A 20,253-nucleotide genomic window follows, 5' to 3' on the forward strand; every position below is an offset into this window, starting at 1 on the left:
TGGTTTTGGGTTGGGGCCAGAAGAGACTGGTATCTTCCATTTCCTGCCCCTCAGAACACTCCCTTTTAGAGTCTTGAGCTGCCAGATAAGAAGTCTGGTCACACAGATTGCCATGCTGTCAGAAGAATGAGCTGCATGGGATACCTGGGAGAACAAAAGACTATGTGGAGAGAAAGACAAAAAGATTAACAGAGAGATAGAGACCATGATGCTTTAGACATGTGAGTAAAGAAGTTTATTTTAGTGTGTGTGTGTGTGTGTGTGTGTGTGTGTGTGTGTGTGTGTTACTAGAGATTTAACTCAGGTGCATTCTACCTCCAAGATATCTCCTCAGCCCCCATTTTTTTTTTGCTTTGAAACAGCATCTCACTAAGTTGCCAAGAGTCTTGTTAAAAATTGCTGAGGCTGGTCTCGAAACCTACAGTCCTTCTGTCTCAGCCTCCCATGTACAGGGATTACAGGAATGTGTCACTGTGCCTGCAAGAAGTTTTCTTAATAGTTCATCCTCTGGTGTTCTTCCTTTCCTGTTTTTTTTTTCCTTTTTGGCCATGTACATGGTAAGCACAAGTTCTACCATGCTAAGTACACATGCTACCACTGAACTATACTCCCAGATCCCCATTCTCCTCTGCTGATATCACATGGATCAGAGATGAACCTCGTGCTGAGCCTTTACTAACCCACAAAACTGTGAAGAAAATTATTTGCTTTGAGCCCCTACATTTTGGTGAAGTTTGTTATGCAGCAATGGAAACTGAAACACACATAATAATGGCTATAATTTATTTAAGAACAAGCTAAATTAAGGGTTCAATCAACAAAAGGCAGAAGAGTTTTATCTGTATTAGATTTTCAAGATCCAAAAGAATTTTAAAAGTAAGAAATTTGATCTTATTAAGGTAAGAATTTGAACAATCATGAGACTAATCCCAGATGGTGCCCTGAGAAAGAAGAGGTACAAAAGAATGCATAGTTACAATGACTTGTGGAAGCAGGAGCCATATCCCCAGAACACTAACAGAAGACAAAAGGCAGAACTATGTTTTGCCCAGGTTAATTTGCTCCCCAGTGCTAAGGAGACTGAGTCAGGAGGATCACAGGTTCAAAGACAGCCTCAGCAACTTAGTGAGACTGTTTTCATAATAAAACGAAATAGGCCAGGGGTTGTAGCTCAGAGATAGAAGGCCCTTGAGTACAATCCCCAGAACCAAAAAATAAATAAGATGAAACACAACACGTGGGACAAAACCCCATTGTTGATATCTTATGGGTGTTTCACTGCTATGGGTCCATTCTGCTCATGTTATGTAGTGATGGTTCCCCCTAGAGTATTTTCTTATGTCTGAGTTCACAGTTTCTAGCAAGATGACTTTAGGATTCTTGAACATTTTTGTATTAATGTCCCTGACATCTCAAAAATTGTTTTTGGACACCATAAAACTCATCCTGTAATTATCACATTTTCACTTGGAATCATTATTATCCCATTTATAATAAATGTGGTAATAAACCATTTATATGTCAGAAATATAAAACTTGAAATCAGTCAAGCAATAATACAGTTTTATTGGAAGTTTAAAAGGTCACAATAACAATCACAGAATGGATATTATGCTGCCATCTAAAAAATAAGGATGTTCTCTATGTTCTGAAATGAAAAGATCTCCAGAATATATTATGAAGTTTAAAAAAGTATAGGACAGTGGTCATAATATGTTATCTTTTGTGTTAAAAATGAAGAAATTATGTCGTATTTCTATCTCCACAAAGAAATTCTGGAGTTATAAGAAATTTAAAAGTAATTACTTGTGGGTTTTAGAGGTTGGAGATCTAGGCTGACGTGAAACAAGGTAGAAGAAAGGTATTCCATATATATATATTACTTTTATGTATATATAATTGTATTACAAATATAAATTCAATTATGTGAATTTGTGTGAGTGTGCGTGTGTGTGTTTCAGCCCTATTTTATTTTTTTTTAGTGTTGAAACAGTGTCTCACTATGTTCCTGAGAGCCTTCTAAATTGCTGAGGCTGGCTTTCAATCTATAATCCTCCTCTCTCAGCCTCCCAAGTACTGGGATGACAGATGTGCAATATCCCGTTTGGCTGTTATCTTTTTTTAGTTACTCAAAATTCATAGTTTACGTTAGTGTTCACTCTTGGTATTGCACATTCTGAGTTTGGACAAATATATGTCATGTATCTATTATGGTAATATATGGGGTACTTTCAGCACCCTAAAAGACCTCTGTGCTCTGCTAATTCATTCCTTCCCACCCTACCACAGCCCATAGCAACCAATGGTCTTTTTTTTTTTTTACTGCTTTCATAATTTTGCTTTTTCTAGAATGCTGTATAATTGGAATCATATGGTTTGTAGACTTTTCAAACTGGCCATACCTAATAACATGTGTTTAAAATCCCTCCATGTATTTTCATGGCTTGATAGTGCTTTGCTTTTTAGTGGTGAATACTACTCCATTGTTTGGATATAGCACAGTTTGTTTTACCCATTTATCTAATAAAGGGAATATTGGTTCCTACCAAGTTTGGCAATTATTAATAAAGCTTTTATAAATATTTGTAATCAGGTATTTGTGTGGGCATAAAGTTATAACTCCTTTAACTAAGGAGTGTGATTGTTGAATTGTATAGTAAGTTTGTCTATTTTTGTAAGAAACTACCATAGTAGCTTCCAAACTTGCTGTACCATTTGTATTTCCACCAGCAACAAATGATATTTTTATTGGTTCTCATTACTGCCAGAATTTTATGTCAATTTTGTGGATTTTAGCCATTCTGATGAGCATGTAGGTGTATCTCATTATTTTGGTTTGAGTTTTTCTGATGACATATGATGTGGTACATATTTTCACATACTTATTTGTCACCTATGTATTCTCTTTTCCCCATTGTCTGTTAAGATTTCTGGACCCTTGTTAGTAACATTGTCTATTTGTTCTTTCACCAATATTACACTTTGTTGGTTACTGTAGCTTTCCAACTTTGTTCTTTTCTTTTAGTATTGTGTTGACTATTATGAGTCATTTGTGTCTCCACATAAACTTTAAAAGCAGTTTGTTGCTATCCACACAACAACTTGATGGAATTTTGATTGGGATTTCATTGAATCTACAGATCAAGTTGGGAAAAACAGATATCTTGAGAATATTGAGTCTTCCTATCAATAAACATGAGCCGCCTCTTCATGTATTTAGTTCTTTGATTTTTTTCATTGGTTTTGTAATTTCCCCCATACAGATCTTATATATATTTTGTTAGTTTTGTAACTAATTATTTCATGTTTAGGGGGTATTGCACAAATAGTATTATGCTTTTAATTTCAAATTCTACTGCTTCATTGCTGGTATATAAGAAAGTGACTTGTATATTAATATGTGCTACAATCTTGCTATATAATTGCCTTTTCATTTTAAGAGTTTTTTTGTGAATTCTTTCAGATTTTCTTTATAGACAGTAATATCACTTGTGAATAAAGATCATTTTATTTCTTTCTTTCCACCATTTTCTTTTCTTTTTTTTGTCTTATTGTGTTAGCTAGGACTTTCAATATGACAATGAAAAGGCGAGGTGAGAGGCAACATTTTGCCTTGTTTCTGATCTTCATGAGAAAGCTTCTAGTTTCTTACCATTAAGTAGGATGTTAGCTATGGCATTTTTGTAAATATTCTTCACCAAACTGAGGAAGTTTTCCTCTATTCCTAGTTTACTAAAAGTATTCATTATGAATGGATATTGCATTTTGTCAAATAATTTTCCTCCATGTATGGATAGAACTATGTGAATTTTATTTTTAGCCTGTTAATTTGATAAATCACATTAATTCTCAAATGTTCCACCAGCTTTGTATACCTGGAACTCATCCCACTTGGTCTTATTCATTACCTTTAACAAAAGTCAATGTATGTGTATGTACATATACATGTGTGTATACACATAATTTAAATTCACAGTACAATATTATTGGTCAGGGATATTAAGGTTCTGAATTCTTCAGCTTTTTATTTTTACCTTTTCTTTTTCTTTGACTCCTGTTGATATCCCTATGAATTTTGGCCAATATTTAGCCCCTAAATGGAATGTTGTTACTCCATTACCTTGTTCTAGAATTAGATTAGTATTTTAAATCTATGGATGCTTACCTTCCCTCACTCTGTGGGTTTATATGAATAAGAAAATATGACACCAGGGGATAACAAAAGGGAGCTTTTTAAACTTGCCTCCAAACTTTCATTGCCTGTATCCATTTTCTGACCATGCCCTATAGCCACTGCTCCTACAACTAAGCCTCAAGATGAGATATGTGGAACAAATCTGAATCCAACTCATAACCTGGAGCCAAGTCCAGCCAACCTACAGCTTGAAGAACAGTCACCCAGATTTAACCAACTGAACCACAATCAACTTACAGATCTCTGAGCAGAACAGACACTTGTTTTTATAAGCCACTGAATTTTGGGGTTATTTGTCATGCAGCGTTATTGTGGCAATAGTTGATTAGTATACCTTACATAGCCTGAAGTGGAATAATGGGTTGAGTGTGTGCTGAAAAGTAATCACCTAGATAAATTCATTATCTGAGTCTTACACAACTATTAAGACACCTTGTCTTGTAGCTTAAATGAGAGACAACTAAAAATAAGAGGTCTATGAGGGAGAAAACATCCTCCTGCCCATGTAAGCATTTTCTTCAATAGTAACACCAGACTCCAGAGTTTCTATATATAAAGAGCTTTGGGAAGGTAATAATCTGGAGTGGAAGTGAGCTGTTGAGAGCTTAAATCTCTATTTGTATAAGACAAATAGAATTGATATTGAGAAATGTCAAATATCAACTCTCCTCCATGTCAGAGATTGAAACATGGTCTTGTTAAATATCTGAGGGCCTCTAAGTTGCTGAGCCTGGTCTTGAACCTAAAATCCTCCTATCTCAGCCTCCCAAGTACTGGGATTACTGATATGCACCACCACACAAGGCTTCAATCTATTCTTATAAATATTTACCCATTAAGCTTTTGTATTCTTACTTATTCATAGTATTTTTCTTCACTATCACATTTATGACCTCTCCTTTAATAAGAGATAAAAATAAATGAACTGGAGTTGTTTATCAAGACTCTGATGCATATTAGACAATCTAGTGTTATATTAGATACAGAAAAATATTTCTGTAAGTTCCTACCCTTAGGAGCTCATAATTGAGTTTCTAAATTGGATTACATATTGAACTCTGTGATATTGAAGCAGTATGATAGTTCACAGGCAAAAGGAATTTTTCAAGGTGGAGGTAGTTAAGACAAAGGTAGACCTTGATGAATGGGTAGGATTGTGCACAGATGGAAAAGAGAATGAGAAGGGAGGGCAGTACTGGAGAATGGATCAGCACGATCAAAGATTCAGAGGAGAGATAGGGACTGGCATGGATTGAGGCTGCTGCATAGCAGTATCTACATTGTTTAATGTTTTAGATTTCAGTGTAGGCCTGGTGATACGCATTTGTAATCCTAGTACTTGGAAGGCTGAGATAGGAGAATCACAGGTTTATGGCTAGCCTCAGCATCCTATCAAGGCCCTCAGCAACTTAGTGAGATTCTGTTTACAAATAAAAAGTAAGATAGGACTGAGGGTGTAGCTTAGAGATAGAATGCCCCTTGGTTCAATTCCAAAGACCTCAAAAAAAAGGTTTTAGATTTCTTACCTACAAACCCAAAATCTATGCTCAAACTAGGGACTGTTAGGAATTTCAGAGGGACTCCAAATAATGGAGAGGAAACCTCAGCAAAGCTGAAATGGAAGGGTAGGAGACAAAGAAGGCTGGAGTTGATTAATGGAGGAGCTACATCTGAATATGTGTAAAAGTATAAATGTAGTATGGTTAACCTGGACACTCATTGTTGGGAGGGGGAAGGGAAAGCATGGGAAATAGGGCACCAAGTACAGTCTGAATGTATGCCATTTTCAATATGATCCACATAAAAATAAGATAACCCATAATCTAGAAGGAAAATAGAAGCAAGCAAAGATATGGCCTGGATATTGAACAGACTTTAGTAAATATGACTTTATTGTCCATTTGTTAACTGCCAGTGTTCTGATATCCAGGCAGAGAAGTCTGCACCATGACAGCCATTAATCGTATGCAATTTTGGTGACAAAATTGAAACCACTTGATAATAATAGTGGTCGTTTTCATAGGGCCCCAGAGCCACTGGAGTGTTTCAATAACAGAAGTACCGTCACTGTCTAAGACCTACATATCATCTTTGGGTCCTCAATCCCTGATCACTTGGATTCCCCAGGTTAAAGATTGTGCTGCCTTTTAAGGGGTTTCCTGCCATTCAAAGACTGGCCATCTTCTTTTTGAATCCCTTTATAGGTGAAAAATATGTACTTCAGTAGGTAAGAAATGCTCTGCTTGGTGGAACATTATTTAGGAGATACTTTTGGATTATAAGCAATGGACAGGGGTACTCTCAAGTGGTTGGAATTGGGTCTTAATATATACCAAGTATTGATATTGATTCTGAGTCTTATATATACCAAGTGGCTGTATGACCTTGAGAAGGTCAATTCAGCTTTCTGGGACTGTTTCTCTCCATCTATAAAATGAGGGGATTGTGGTTTTCAACACTGGTTGCTCATTTAGGACCACTGGGGGAGCTTCAAAACATCTCAATACCCAGACCTCACCCAGATGAAGTCAATCACAATCTCTTGGGTGGAATTTGCAAAATTTGTGCTCAAAACAAAACAAAACAAGATAATTAGATGGTGGGAGGCTGAGTGAGACAGGAGGATATCAGGTTCGAGGCCAGCCTCAGCAACTTAGTGAGGCCCTCTGTAACTTAGTGATATCCTGTTCCAAATAAAAAATAAAATAGGGGTAGGAGTGTAACTCATAGGTAGAATGCTCCTGGGTTTAATCCCAAGTACAAAACAAACAAACAAACACAACAAATAAATTTGAAAAGGGCAGAGGGATATAGCTTAGTGGTGGAGTGCTCCTGCCTTCAATCCCTAGTAACAATAACTTAATAAATAAAAAAGAACAACAGGGACCTTTAATGGGGGACCTTATATATAAATGCCCTTCAAAACTCCTACTACCTTTTTACTGGTGAACATTCAGTGAGTGTGTATTGTATATCAATCTGCTAACCATTTTACATGCATTATTTAATTTCTCACAGCCACCTCATAAAGGAGGTACTACCCTTATTATATTTTTCAGGTCAAGAAACTGAGTACCAAAGAGGTTAGTTATTTTTCTAAGATGGCTTTACTAGAAAGTGAAGGTATTAAGATTCTGGTTGGGAAGTTACCCATTTAATTTGAGATCTTTAACTATTTGACACAAATCTATATAAATATTTTAAGAATAACTCCATAAAAATGGACAGATGAGGCTTGGTATTTCTTTTATTTTTTGTTTTTATGGTATTAGGGACGGAACCTAGGGAAATGTTCTATTTCAGATATATACCCCAGCCTTATTTTATTTTGAATAAAGGGTCTCTGTATGAATATAATGAACCAATAAAAAATTAAAAAAAGAAAAAAGATCTCACTAAATTGCTGAGGGCCTTGCTAAGTTTTTATTTTTATTTATTTTTATTTTTTAAAGAAGTTTGTTAAAAAGAGAGAAATACAGAAGACAGTCACAGCCCCATGCCATTCAGGAGTGGCATGAGGGGGGGAGTGGTTCGAACAAATTTACCTGCTAAGTTTTTATTTTGAAAAAAGTGTCTCACTAAGTTATTGAGGCCTTGCTAAGTGAAGCTGGCCTCAAAACTGTGATCCTCTCTCTCTGTGTTCCAACTACTGAGATCACAGGTATGTGTCGCCACACCAGGCTAAGGCTAGATGTTTCATAATGGTGGGAATAGTGTGTGTTGAGGGAACTGCCAAGACAGGGTGGAAGGCGATGGTAGGGACAATTTTACTTAGTTCTCAGATTCATATCCTTTGTTTTCAGCCTTTATACATGGAACCATTAATTTATGCTTAAAAATAATATTCTTTAGGTAGCAAGTTCCTGATAAGCTGTATTTTGCAATTCAAAGGAACAGGCAAGTTGGGCATGGTATCTCATACCTGTCATTCTAGTATTTGGGAGCCTAATATAGGAGCATCGCAGGTTGGAGGATAACCTCAGCTACTGCAACTTACTGAGACCCTGTTTCAAAATGAAAAATAAAATAGGGCTAGGAGAGTGGCTCAGAGGTAGAATGCCTCTGGGTTCAATCCCCAGTACCAAAAACCAAAAACAAAACAAACAAGCCAGGTGTGGTGGTGCACGCTTGTGATCCCAGTACTTGGGAGGCTGAGACAGGAGGATTGCAGGTTCTCGGCCAGCCTTAGTTCCTTAGTGAAGCTCTCTGTAACTTAATGAGACCCTGTTTCAAAATAAAGAGTTAAAAATATGGCTGGGCCACCACTCTGATAGGGGGCTAATATCCAGAATATAAAAAGAGCTCAAAAGACTCTACACTAGCAAAACAAACAACCCAATCAAGAAATTGGCAACTGAAATGAATAGACATTTCACAAAAAAAGAGATACAAATGGCCAATAGATACATGAAAAGATGTTCAACATCACTAGCCATCAGGGAGATGCAAATCAAAACTATGCTGAGATTCCATCTAACCCAAATCAGAGTGGCAAACATAAATCAAACAATAACAATTGCTGGCGAGGATGTGGGGAAAGAGGAACTCTTTTACACTGTTGGTGGGAGTGCAGAGTAGTTCAGCCACTATGGAGATCAGTATGGAGATTCCTTAGAAAACTGGGAATAGATTCACCATTTTATCTGGCTATACCACTCCTGGGTATCTTTCCAAAGGGGTTGAAATCAGAGAACTACGTTAACATATGCATACCCATGTTCATAGCAGCACATTTATAATAGCCAAATATGGAACCAACGTAGATCTCCATCAACAGATGAATGGATTGCAAAATTATGGGAAATACACACAATGGAATTCTATTAAGCTATAAAGAAGAATAAAATAATAGCATTTGCAAGAAGATGGAAGGAACTGGAGAACATTATGTTAAGTGAGATTAATCAAGCACAGAAAGAGAAGGGACATATGTTTTCTCTAATATGCCCAAGCTAGGGAGTAGTGGTAATACCAGAGGGACTCCAGATGATGGAGAGAAATCTCAGCAAAGCTTGAATGAAAAGATAGGAGAGGAAGAAAGCTGAGGTTGTTCAATGGAGGAGCTACATATGAATATGTGTAATAGTATAAATATAACATGGTTAACCTGGACACTCTCTATTGGGAGGGGGGAAGGGAAATGGAGGGGGAAATGAATGAAGCACAATTTAAATGTACACCACTTTCAATATGTTCCACTTATAAAAAATAAAAATTAAAAAAAAGATGTGGAAGGAGGAAGATGACCAAGAGGAAGAGCTTTGATTTGGTGATGCTTGCTGTATTCTAGGTACTGTGCTAAACACATCATATAATTTGATCTTAATAAGAAATAATTTAATAATCTGTTTTTGTCTTTTCTATATCGATAAAAAATAAAAAAATATGGCTGGGAGTGTAGCTCAGAGGTATAAATATGCCCATGGGTTCAATCCTCTGTAATGGAAAAAAAAAAACCCACAGATAAAAGGCTCCACATTGACCGAGTGACAGTCTGCCTTTACCGAGGGACATTTCTACCTAAGAAGCTGCCTTGTCAGTTAGTTTTCAATGCTTATAATTCACTCTCTCCTCTTGGCTTCACTCCCTATCCAATCTCCCAGTGCCTGCATATTTAAAACAGTCCCCGTCAGGAAAGAAATTTCAGGTAAAAGAACTCTTCTGCCTCGTGATCTGATGGTCATTAAAACATGGTCATTGACCAAATCCCTTAATGCAGGGAGCTCTTTGGTTGGCTTACCAACACACTTTTGAGAGGATTAATGGCAAAGCATGTTTAAAGGAGAGCTAATCACTGTCTCAGGCAACATAAATGGGATGCAAGTTTTACATTGTGGAAAGCTTTCTTGGGAGGAAATGCTTGTCGTACTATGTCACTGAGGTTGTTCATTGCCATTCAGCATCGGAAATGCCACATCGCATACATTTGGGCATTTAGTTCTTGTTTAGCAGAAACAAAGTGGCGAGAGAAAACACTGTAAATTAAGCTGTCAAGTCCATATGCTTATTTTTAAAGTAAATATGCATGTACTCTGTCATTAGAAGCTGAGTGAGGCTCTTGACTGTTGGAGTAGGAGGTGTCTTCTGTTCATTTATAAGTTGGGGTTTTTCTTTCCAGAGTTTGCTTTCTCAATCCTCACACACCTTTCCTACAATTTTCAGGTTTCTGTGACTGGCTTGCTCGCATCCATCCATTCACGCATGCTTGCATCCATTCATTTGTCTATTGATTCTTTTAACAAATATGTACTGAATGCCAATTTAGCATCAATGCCTTGGGCACATTCTGGTGTGGCTGAGCCAACAGTTTTTATGAGGCTTGGATAGTGTTTTCTGCCTAAACTTCTGCCCAAGGATGAAAAACTGTGTTTTCTATGCAATAATTATTAAACATGCATCACTTTATTTAACCTGTATTATAAGACAGCAAGCTGGGCATGGTGACACATGCCTATAATCCCTGTATTTGGGAGGCTGAGACAGGAGGATTGCAGGTTAAAGGACAGCCTCAGCAACTTAGTGAGACTCTCAGAAACCTAGGGAGACTCTGTCTCAAAAATTAAAAGGACTGGGAGTATAGCTCAGAGATAGAATGCCCCTAGGTTCAATACCCAGTACCAAACTACTACTACTACTACTACTACTACTACTACTACTACTACTACACGAAACAGATAGCATTTAAAATGCTACTTACTTGTAGCCTGTAAAGCAACTCAGCCGAAGTTAAAATTGTCTACCATTTGATAACTAGGGCAATATCTAGTCGCTTTTCTTTCCACTGTTGTACCTTGAGAGAGAGAAACCTTTGGCTCCTGTTTCTCATCTGCTTGCTATGGCGCTGAACTTCTGAGCTCATTCTGGCTTTACTGCTCTGTGACTTTGCTTTGATTTAAAGCATTCACAACAGGACTGCAGCTTCTTGCTCAACCTCAGTGGGTCTCCATCAGCGGCCAGAGGAGTTCTGTGGGGGCAGGAGAGAATGACAGTGTGTCCTTTCCACTTCCTCCCTTGCATCTAGTTATCCCTTGCTCCCTCTCCCACCATCCCTCCTCCTCCTTCAGTCAGCCTCTTTCTTCCTTCTTGTTTATTTTCCACTAGCTAGAAAAATAAAAAGAGGGAAAAATATCTTACTCAAGGCGCTTTAGATGGTTAGAGTGCTTTTCTCATTTCCTCCCTTCTCTTTTTCTTCTCTAAAGAAATAAATGACTTTATTCCTTTTAACTCACTTCAATACATTTTTGTCTTGATTTGCCTGTTGGGGTGGAAGGAGTGAATTTGGTTACTACTTCACTAACAGTTAATACTTTTCTTGATAATCTGGGAAGAGGTTACATACATAAAAATATACAACTTCATTTACAGAGTTATCCAAAAACAGGATTCTAATGGACTCATTATCATTCACACAAAGCAAAATACCTTATGGATATTTAAACAATATTTGGAAGCAAGATTGAAACTATTTTCCTTGCACTCATTATCATGGTCAGCATATTTTCTGGGGAGTCTTGTTGAATTTGCGTTCATCATTCTACAAAGTGCAACTCAGTTCCCCTTGAGGCCACCTTTGACAAGGTGGTAAAGACGAAAGCTAAGAGGCGCACTTAAAAATCACCAGTGTGTAGTTTTATCTCAAATAGGTATATTGGTAGCATCAGTCATTTGCTTATCATAAAAATATTCCCGAACAATCTGGATTTACAATGCTCGGTTTAATACATTAGTAGTTGAAATAAAATACTCCAGGGTTATAAACAATGTTTTGACTTTCAACTAAACTTTAATATATCTGTTATCAAAATCTTTTTCAATGATTGAAATCACAGATACATTTTTAAAGTAGCACATTTTAAATATGATATTTTTCTTACTGCCAATTCTTTTAAATCTTTATAAAGTTTTTTTATGTTAGAACAGAATTTTAAGAATTGTCTTAAAATTTGTGCATTTTGATATGCCTTCAGAAAATTAAAGATTTACCACAAAAAGAGCGCCTTTCATAGCCAGAAAACACCATCACCAGAAAAACAAAAAAACCACCAGGCTCCAGAGAGAAAGCGGACTGAGAACAGAGCTCAGGGCCACAGAGGAGACACACGCGCCCGAGGACGCGGCAGCAGCGCCATACTGCCGGCGGCAGCTGCGAACTCAGCGGACGGCTACAGCAAGCCGAGGTGAGCCGATGCGGAACAGCCAGGCGGGATCTTTCGGCGCAGACAGCATTTAAAGCTCCCAGTGGCTGAGCTCAGCACACGCTGCAGGGATTCAGAGTGGAAATCAAAACCAGAGAAGAAAAAATACGCCAGCCTCATGGCCGAGGGCGTGGCAGAGGCGCCATATTGCCACCGGCGGTGGCAGCAGCAGTAGTGAATTCACCGAGTCCAGTACAGCTACATCTACGTACTCAAGAACAGTGAGTCAAATTGCGGGCCACAGAGGAGAAATCCCAGTATTGTGCCTCCTGGGACTTGACCCAGTGAGGGAGTGGTGGTGGCAGAGATATCACACCATAGGAGAGCGTGCAACCTGGCACCCCCTTTAGTTTAAAGCAGCCTCTATCGATTCCCTGGGTCGGAGACTCTGTGATACAACCCAGTAAAGGAGTAGTAGGGTCTGAGATAATACAGACTCGAGATCCAGAGCACCTTAAGTGAAGCCATAGTGACCCAAGGGAAGAACCCAGAAAGGCACAAACCTCCGAAATCATGGGAAAGAGGAATAACACTGGAGTAATGAATGTGCACAACCCCACAACATCAGAACCTGATAAAACAGAAAATCAGAGATTTCTAGAAGATCAAATCAGGAAAATAACTGTAGAAATAATAGAGGTGCTTCGAAAAGAACTCAGAGAGAGCCAAAAAGAGATAAAGGATGCAATTAATGAAGTAAAGTCCTCAATTCAAAGCACAAACAACAGATTAGAACACATGGAGAACAGAATCTCGCTCTTAGAAGATGAGCAATCCAAAAATGAATGCATAGTTTCTAATCTAGAAAAAGATATCCGACAGCAGGAATCTGACATTGAAGAAATATGGGCCCATTTTAAGAGAGCTAACCTAAGAATAATTGGAATAGAGGAGGGAAAAGAAAGTGATACCAAAGGGATCAACAATCTCTTCAAGGAAGTAATAGCAGAAAATTTTCCAAACATAGAGCAAGAGGTTGATACACAGATCCAGGAAACTTATAGAACTCCCTTTAGACAGGATCCGAGAAGAGGATCCCCACGCCATATAATTGTCAAAATGACCAATGTGGAAGCCAAGCAGAGAATCTTAAAGGCAACAAAAACAAAGGGCCAAGTGACATTCAGAGGCAAACCAATTAGAATCACTCCAGACTTCCCAAACCAAGTCATGAGAGCCAGAAGGGCTTGGAGTAACATATTCCAAACTCTGAAAGAAAACAACTTCCAGCCAAAAATTTCCTACCCAGCAAAATTTTCTATCAAATTAGATGGAGAAATAAGAAGCTTCCATGACAAACAGAAACTGAAGGAATTTATGTCTTCAAAACCAGCGCTAGAGAAAATACTCAAAGAGATTAACTACAAAGAAGAAATAGGTAACACTCACCAGAACCAGAGAAACAAGAGTTTCCATCCAACAGACAACTAAGATTGGTTATCTGTGGAGATTCATTATTTATGTTAGTCTTTTACCTATCTCTAAATTGTATTGTTTGCCTTTATTGTTGTTAATTTTTAGGATTTCTAGTTGGAATATTAATATACCTTCAGATATAGCATTTGGAAATATTTTATCCAATTCTATTAGTAACTTTTAACTCTGTTTACATTGTCTTTGGATATACAATATTTTCTTTTATTTTTTAGGGAGTTTGTATATTCTTCTGTTGCCTGTGCCATTGAAATCATATCCAAGAAATCACTGCCAATTTCAATGTTGTGAGGTTTTATGACCCAGATTTTCTCCTAAAAGTTTATAGTCTTAAGATTTATATTTAGGTCTTTTATTTAGTTTGAGTTAATACTTGTATGTGGGATTAGGTAAGGGTCCAATTTTATTCTTTTCCATGTAATTATTATTTTTCAACAATATTTAGTTAAAAGATTATTATTTCCACCACCAAATCTTCGTGGAAACCTTGTCAAAAATAACTTGACAATATAGGGAAGAAGTTAGCTCTAGGCTTGTATTTAACTCCAATGGTCTATATATCTGCCTTTAGAACAGTACTACACTGTTTCAATTATTGTAGCTTTATATGGTTTGAAATCAGAAAATATACATCTTCTAGCTTTGTTTTTGCTTCGAGATTGTTTTGGGTATCTAGAGTCCATATTCCATATCAGGATAGATTTTTTTCTGAAAAATAAATATATGATAGTTTCACCTAAAAAAAAGAAAAAAATATTCTCTGGTAAGAAAGAAAGCAAAAAGAAATATTGAAATGTTATCTTTAAGACATCAAAAGCTTGGTATCAGACAAATGAAACTGTTATGTGAGATTATCATTTTTAATTTTGGATAAATTGCTATAATACTAGATGTCAACCACTAAGCCAAGCATGGGAGGGAGGGATGGGGAGAGAATGGGGTGGGGATCGGGTGGGGGCTGACTGGGCGATGTGTGCATGTATGTCTACAAAAGTTTGTATCCCACTATGATGTATGAATACAGTGCACCAATAAAATAAAATTAAAAAAAAAATAAAATAAAAAGGGCTCAGGGTATAAAAAAAAAAAAAAAAAAGATTTTTATTTTGTGGTACCAGTACTGAACCCAGGTGCATTATATCTCTGAACTATACCTTTTCAAAATTTTGTTTTAAAACAGGCTCTTGCTAGGTTGCTGAGGCTGTCTTCAAACCTGTGATCCTTCTGTCTCAGCCTCCCAAGTATAGGGATTATAGGTGTGCACCACCATGACCAGCTTAAAGATGTGTTTTATGAAGTAGCTTGAAGTGCTATCATTGTAGTACAACCTACTTTTGGGTCACAATTCTTGGGACTGAGTAGTTACTTATTAGTGTTATTTTTATTTTTAAGAAAAATATCTTTAAAAATATAAAAATTATTTTCTCATCTGGGTAACTATGTCCATGAAAACAAATGGGAAGTCCTTAAATATCAAGAGCCATGAATTTCTCTTAATTTACAGTGTTTTAGCAAATGAGAGAATCAAAAGGGAGTACTTTATATTGTCAAATATAAATGACACATTTAAGGTATATTCGTCAGGCACAGTAACGCTTTGCAATGCTTTTTTATCGTGATATATTATTATTAGTTTTTTTTATCATTTTCATATGTGACATTTTAATGTAGGATTTTATTATTTTTTTGCCAATTTATAGACACCTCACTTGATACCATACAAATTTTGTTCTCTTTTTTATGGACCAGCTTTGAAGGCAAAGTTGAGCTTATATTAAGACCTTCCTGCCTCTGGCTGCAAGTAGTACAAAAGAGAAATCCTAAGGATTTTCTTCTTGGTGTGTGTGTGTGTGTGTGTGTGTGTGTGTGTGTGTACTACATTCATATTTCATCCTGCCATCCTAGACTCCACAATTCACCAAAGAGACTAGTCCAAAGAAGACAGCTGCAATTAGAATTGCTCTTTCATCTCTTCAAGATTTAACCCATGATAACTGACATTCCTTAGTCACTGCCAAGTAGCTGATCTTCCCAGGTCCCTTTTACTGCCCAGATCCTTTTCTCCATAAGGCTTTGTACCCTACTTTGTGTCAACTGCCCATGTCTTCCTTACCCCTTAGGCCCTTCATTCTATGCACTTCCCAGACTCCCTTCTCCTATGAACATTCCCTTTACCTTTTTGATCTGCCTCAGGGGTTCTTAACCTAGGCACCATTGACATCTGGGGTGCTTGCTCTTTCTGGTGGGACATTCTGCACATTGTGGAATGCTTAGCAGCATCCCTGGCCTCCACCCACTAGAAGTCACTATCACTCCCTCTCCCACTATGTCAATAAAAAATGGCTTCACCTAAACCGTGTGTGGTGGTACACATTTGTAATCCCAGCATTTGGGAGGCTGAGACAGGAGGATTTTGGTTCACAGACAGCCTCAGCTACTTAGTAAGGCCCTTTGCAACCCACTGAGACCCTCTTTCAAAGTAAAGAATAAAAAATAGGGCTGAGGGCATAGCTCAAAAGTAGAATGCCCCTGGGTTCCATCCCCAGTAATGCAAAAATAAACAAATAAATAAATGAATGGTTTCACCACCCCCAGTTGATCTAGCTGTTCTTCTACTCTTTTCTTTTCCCTCACCTACCTTACTTCTGGGCCTGCTGGCTCTGGGCTTTTTTGTCCTTGTTATAAAACAAAGATCCTTTGAATCAAATGGCACCGACCTACAAGCTTTTGGTTTTGCTGCTGACCTTTGCTGTATCTACACACTTCCTGGCTTAAAAAAAATATTTGTAGCACTGGGAATGGAACCCAGGGGCATGCTACCTCTAAGCTACACCCCAGCCCTATTTTTTATTCTTTATTTTGAAACAGGGTCTCATTGAATTGCAAAAGGTCTCACTAAGTAGCTGAGACTGGCCATGAACCTCCTTTTCTCAGCCTCTCAAATGCTGGGATTACAAGAGTGTTCCATGACTCCCAGCTTCCTCCAGGCTAGTTTGATGGAGATTTCAGGCTATCATTCCCTCTATTCCTCTCTACAACCATTCTGAAAATTGCACTTCTGCAACTTTCACATCCAAAAGGATCTAGGACATAAAACTCTGGTCTCTAAATTACCTGATTCCCCTAACCCAGGTTAATTCCAAGGCCTTTTCCATTTTTCATCCAAGCATAAGTGGATCACCATGCTACAGGTCATACTTCAAATTGATGGCTGTAAATTTCAACTCACTTGACCATCCTATACCATTTTCTAGGCCAGTTTGCTCTACCACTCTGACACTATTTCATAACTTCTTTTTCTTCCCAAACTTACTACTCTTTTCTTTCCCTCACTCTTCTTAATGGTTTTGTTTCTTAATTCATTGAGAAACAGGAGTTCTCAGAAAAGGGCTGCATTCTTTGACCACCAAATCTACTCACTTTGTAGATATCTATAACCTGTTTTTTCCCTTCTCTCCTATCATAGCTATTCAGTTATCACTCTTTTCTAGGGTCAATCTATCCCCATGTGATGATTATCTATCCTTTCTCAGCAATACAAAGACTTTGTTCCTTCACTCACTTTCCTTTCTTTTGCATCACCCATTCTTCCTTCTCTGCCATCAACATATAATCAAGCCCTATGAGAATGAGTGAAACTGGTATCAAGAGGTTTTAACATTGAACCAGTCCTGTGACTTTTAATGACATCATCATGCTAATGATTTCAATTGATATCCCTATCTTTCATTTGTGTTTCAAATTCATATTCCCAGTTGCCATTTTCTCAGATATTTCACCAGAATCTTCAAATTAACACGTTTTAATATTAACATCCCATAAAGCCTTTACTTCTATAGTGTTTACCCATCCTATACTTGAAAAAAGTGTTCTTGGGCTAAAAATTCAATCATGTGGATTTCCTTTGCTTCTTCCCACTCTATCTTCTTCATCATGTCTTATTACCTTTACTTTCCAAACAGATAACAAATCTGACCTCTCTTCCCCTAGTGTAAGCCACCATCATCTCCTGGACTACCATAATCAGCCTCCTAACTGGTTTCTTAGCTTCTCTTCTTCCTTTAGAGAATCTTCTACACACATTAATTTTCTAAAAATTCAAAATCATACTTTGTCACTTCCTTGATTAAAATTATTAAATAGATTTTCATTACATTTGGAATAAAATTTCATGTCCTATCATACTCTGGGCAGATCTAGATGCTAATGGTGACAGTCATTGTTAGATGTCAATTCAACTGAGAAGACTAAGAAATTAGTCTGTCCATCTCCTGTTGATTTGGTTTCTGTGGAGAACCCTGACTAATATGCTACCTAATCTTTTTATTGCTTATCACTTTCCTCCTCCCTCCCTTTGCTTTAGCCATACTGGTTTTCAAGCACACTGGGCATGTTTGGCTTCTTGGCCTTGACACTTGCCAATGCCTAGTCTCCTGGGATCTTTGCATGTTTGCCTCCCTCACATGTAGTGTCACAGGTAGAAGCAAGCATGATATTACTTGCCTTGCTAGTTGTGGAAATGTTTATGTTCTTTGAACTTGCCTTTGTTCACTCATCAGTTTGTCTTGAAAAATAGAACTTGGGAATTCCTAGTTTATTCAAGTGTTTACTACATGACCCTAAACCTAGCAGAAAGAACCTTAGTGTAACACATCTTGGATCACTTTGATAACTTTGCCTGTGCTTTGAAAATCCAGCAATGACCAATCCCCAAAGGGACTTGATAATCTCCCCCCCCAACCAATCAGGTTAGAATCCTGGCTGGGCGTGGTGGAGCATGCTTATAATCCCAGAGTTTGGGAGGCTGAGATAGGAGAATTGCATAGGTTTGAAGCCAGCCTCAGCTACTTAGTGAGGCTCTCAACTACTTAGTGAGACTCTGTTTCCAAATAAAGTATAAAAGAGGTCTGGGAGTATAGCCCAGAGGTAGAAAAGTCCCTGGATTCCAACCTAGTACCACACACACACAAAAGAATCCTGTCTTATTTGACAATTTTTTTTATACTAAAGGTTGAGCCAAGAGGCATTCTACCTCTGGGTTTCACCTCAGCCCTATTTTATTTTTTTTATTTTGAAATGGGATCTTGCTGCACAGCATGGTTGCACACGCTTGTAATCCCAGCATGTGGAAGGCAGAGACCAGAGGATTGTGGTTTGCTGACAGCCTTAGCTATTTAGCAAGGCCCTTCACAACTCCATGAGACCGTTTCAAAAATAAAAAGATTAAAAATAGGGCTAGGGTTGTAGTTTGGAGGTACAATGACCCTAGGTTCCATCCCCACTTCTGCAAAAAGGGGGGATTTTGCTAAGTTTCTGAGGCTGGCCTTGAACCTGTGATCCTGTTGTCTCAGTCTCACAAGTACTAACAATTTTTTCTTGACCTTCTCTAGCCCTACTTTCTGGGAGACTTGAGGAGATTCAATGAACTCACTATGGTATGACAAAATTTTCCCTTGCCTGGTGAGCAATAAACTTAGCTTTGATTTTTCAGCTCTGCTGGTCTGGTTATTTCAATATGACAGTGCTTTAATGATTCCATTTGCTTCCTCTGTTTTGTTTTAGGCTTAAAAAATCTTTTAAAGGATTTTTGGTACTTTGCCTCTTTTTTTCTGAAACTCTTTTGTGGGAATATGGTGCAATTCCTTCTGAAAAAGGAATAATTTTACTGATCTGGATGGGGGACAACCACCAAACTGTTTTAGGTGATTTGCTCTTCTGAAAAATCATTATACAAAAAAAAAATCATTTCTGAAACCCCATCAAATCTGAACCCTTTTCAGGCACTCCTGAACTCCCCCCACTGAACCCTTTTCAGGCACTCCTGAACTCCCCCCACTGTACTCCCTACAAAACAAAGCAAAACAAAACAAAAAATCCCTAAACTTTAATTACTCTAGCTATTTGTTTTGGTTCCTCTCTGTGGGTGAGATTTACATTAATTAGAGTATAATGAAGCCTGCCCTTTCAAACAAATTTATTCCTTTGTTTGCACTCATTTGAGCAAACCCACTGCACTGTGTGTGAGCTTTCAAAAGGGCGGCATTGAAAACAGCTTACGCTAAAGCAGACCCCTAGACCTAACCTTCTCAGTCTTTCCCAAGACACTTGCAGCTTTACCCACTTGAGATTTGTGAACAGAGACTCTTGTGTGTGTATATGTGTGTGTGTGTGTGTGTGTGTGTGTGTGTGTGTATGTGGTTTGTGTGTGGGTGTCTTGTTTTTCTACTTGTAGAAGAGACACATTTTTCTCAGAAAACATTTCCTTCTCTGCGGCTTTCTGGTTAGTATTCAGGCCACCACCTCTGTTATCAGACGGTGGCAACAGAGCTTTTCTGCCTGAATCTTCTGCGAGGTGGCGGGGGAATGGATTGCACAGTAATGAGCTGTTTTTGCAGGCTTCCTCCGGGAGCCTTTTCTTATATCCCTTGG

This window comes from Muscardinus avellanarius (genome assembly GCF_963383645.1).
Source record: "Muscardinus avellanarius genome assembly, chromosome: X".
NCBI classification, from domain to species: domain Eukaryota; kingdom Metazoa; phylum Chordata; class Mammalia; order Rodentia; family Gliridae; genus Muscardinus; species Muscardinus avellanarius.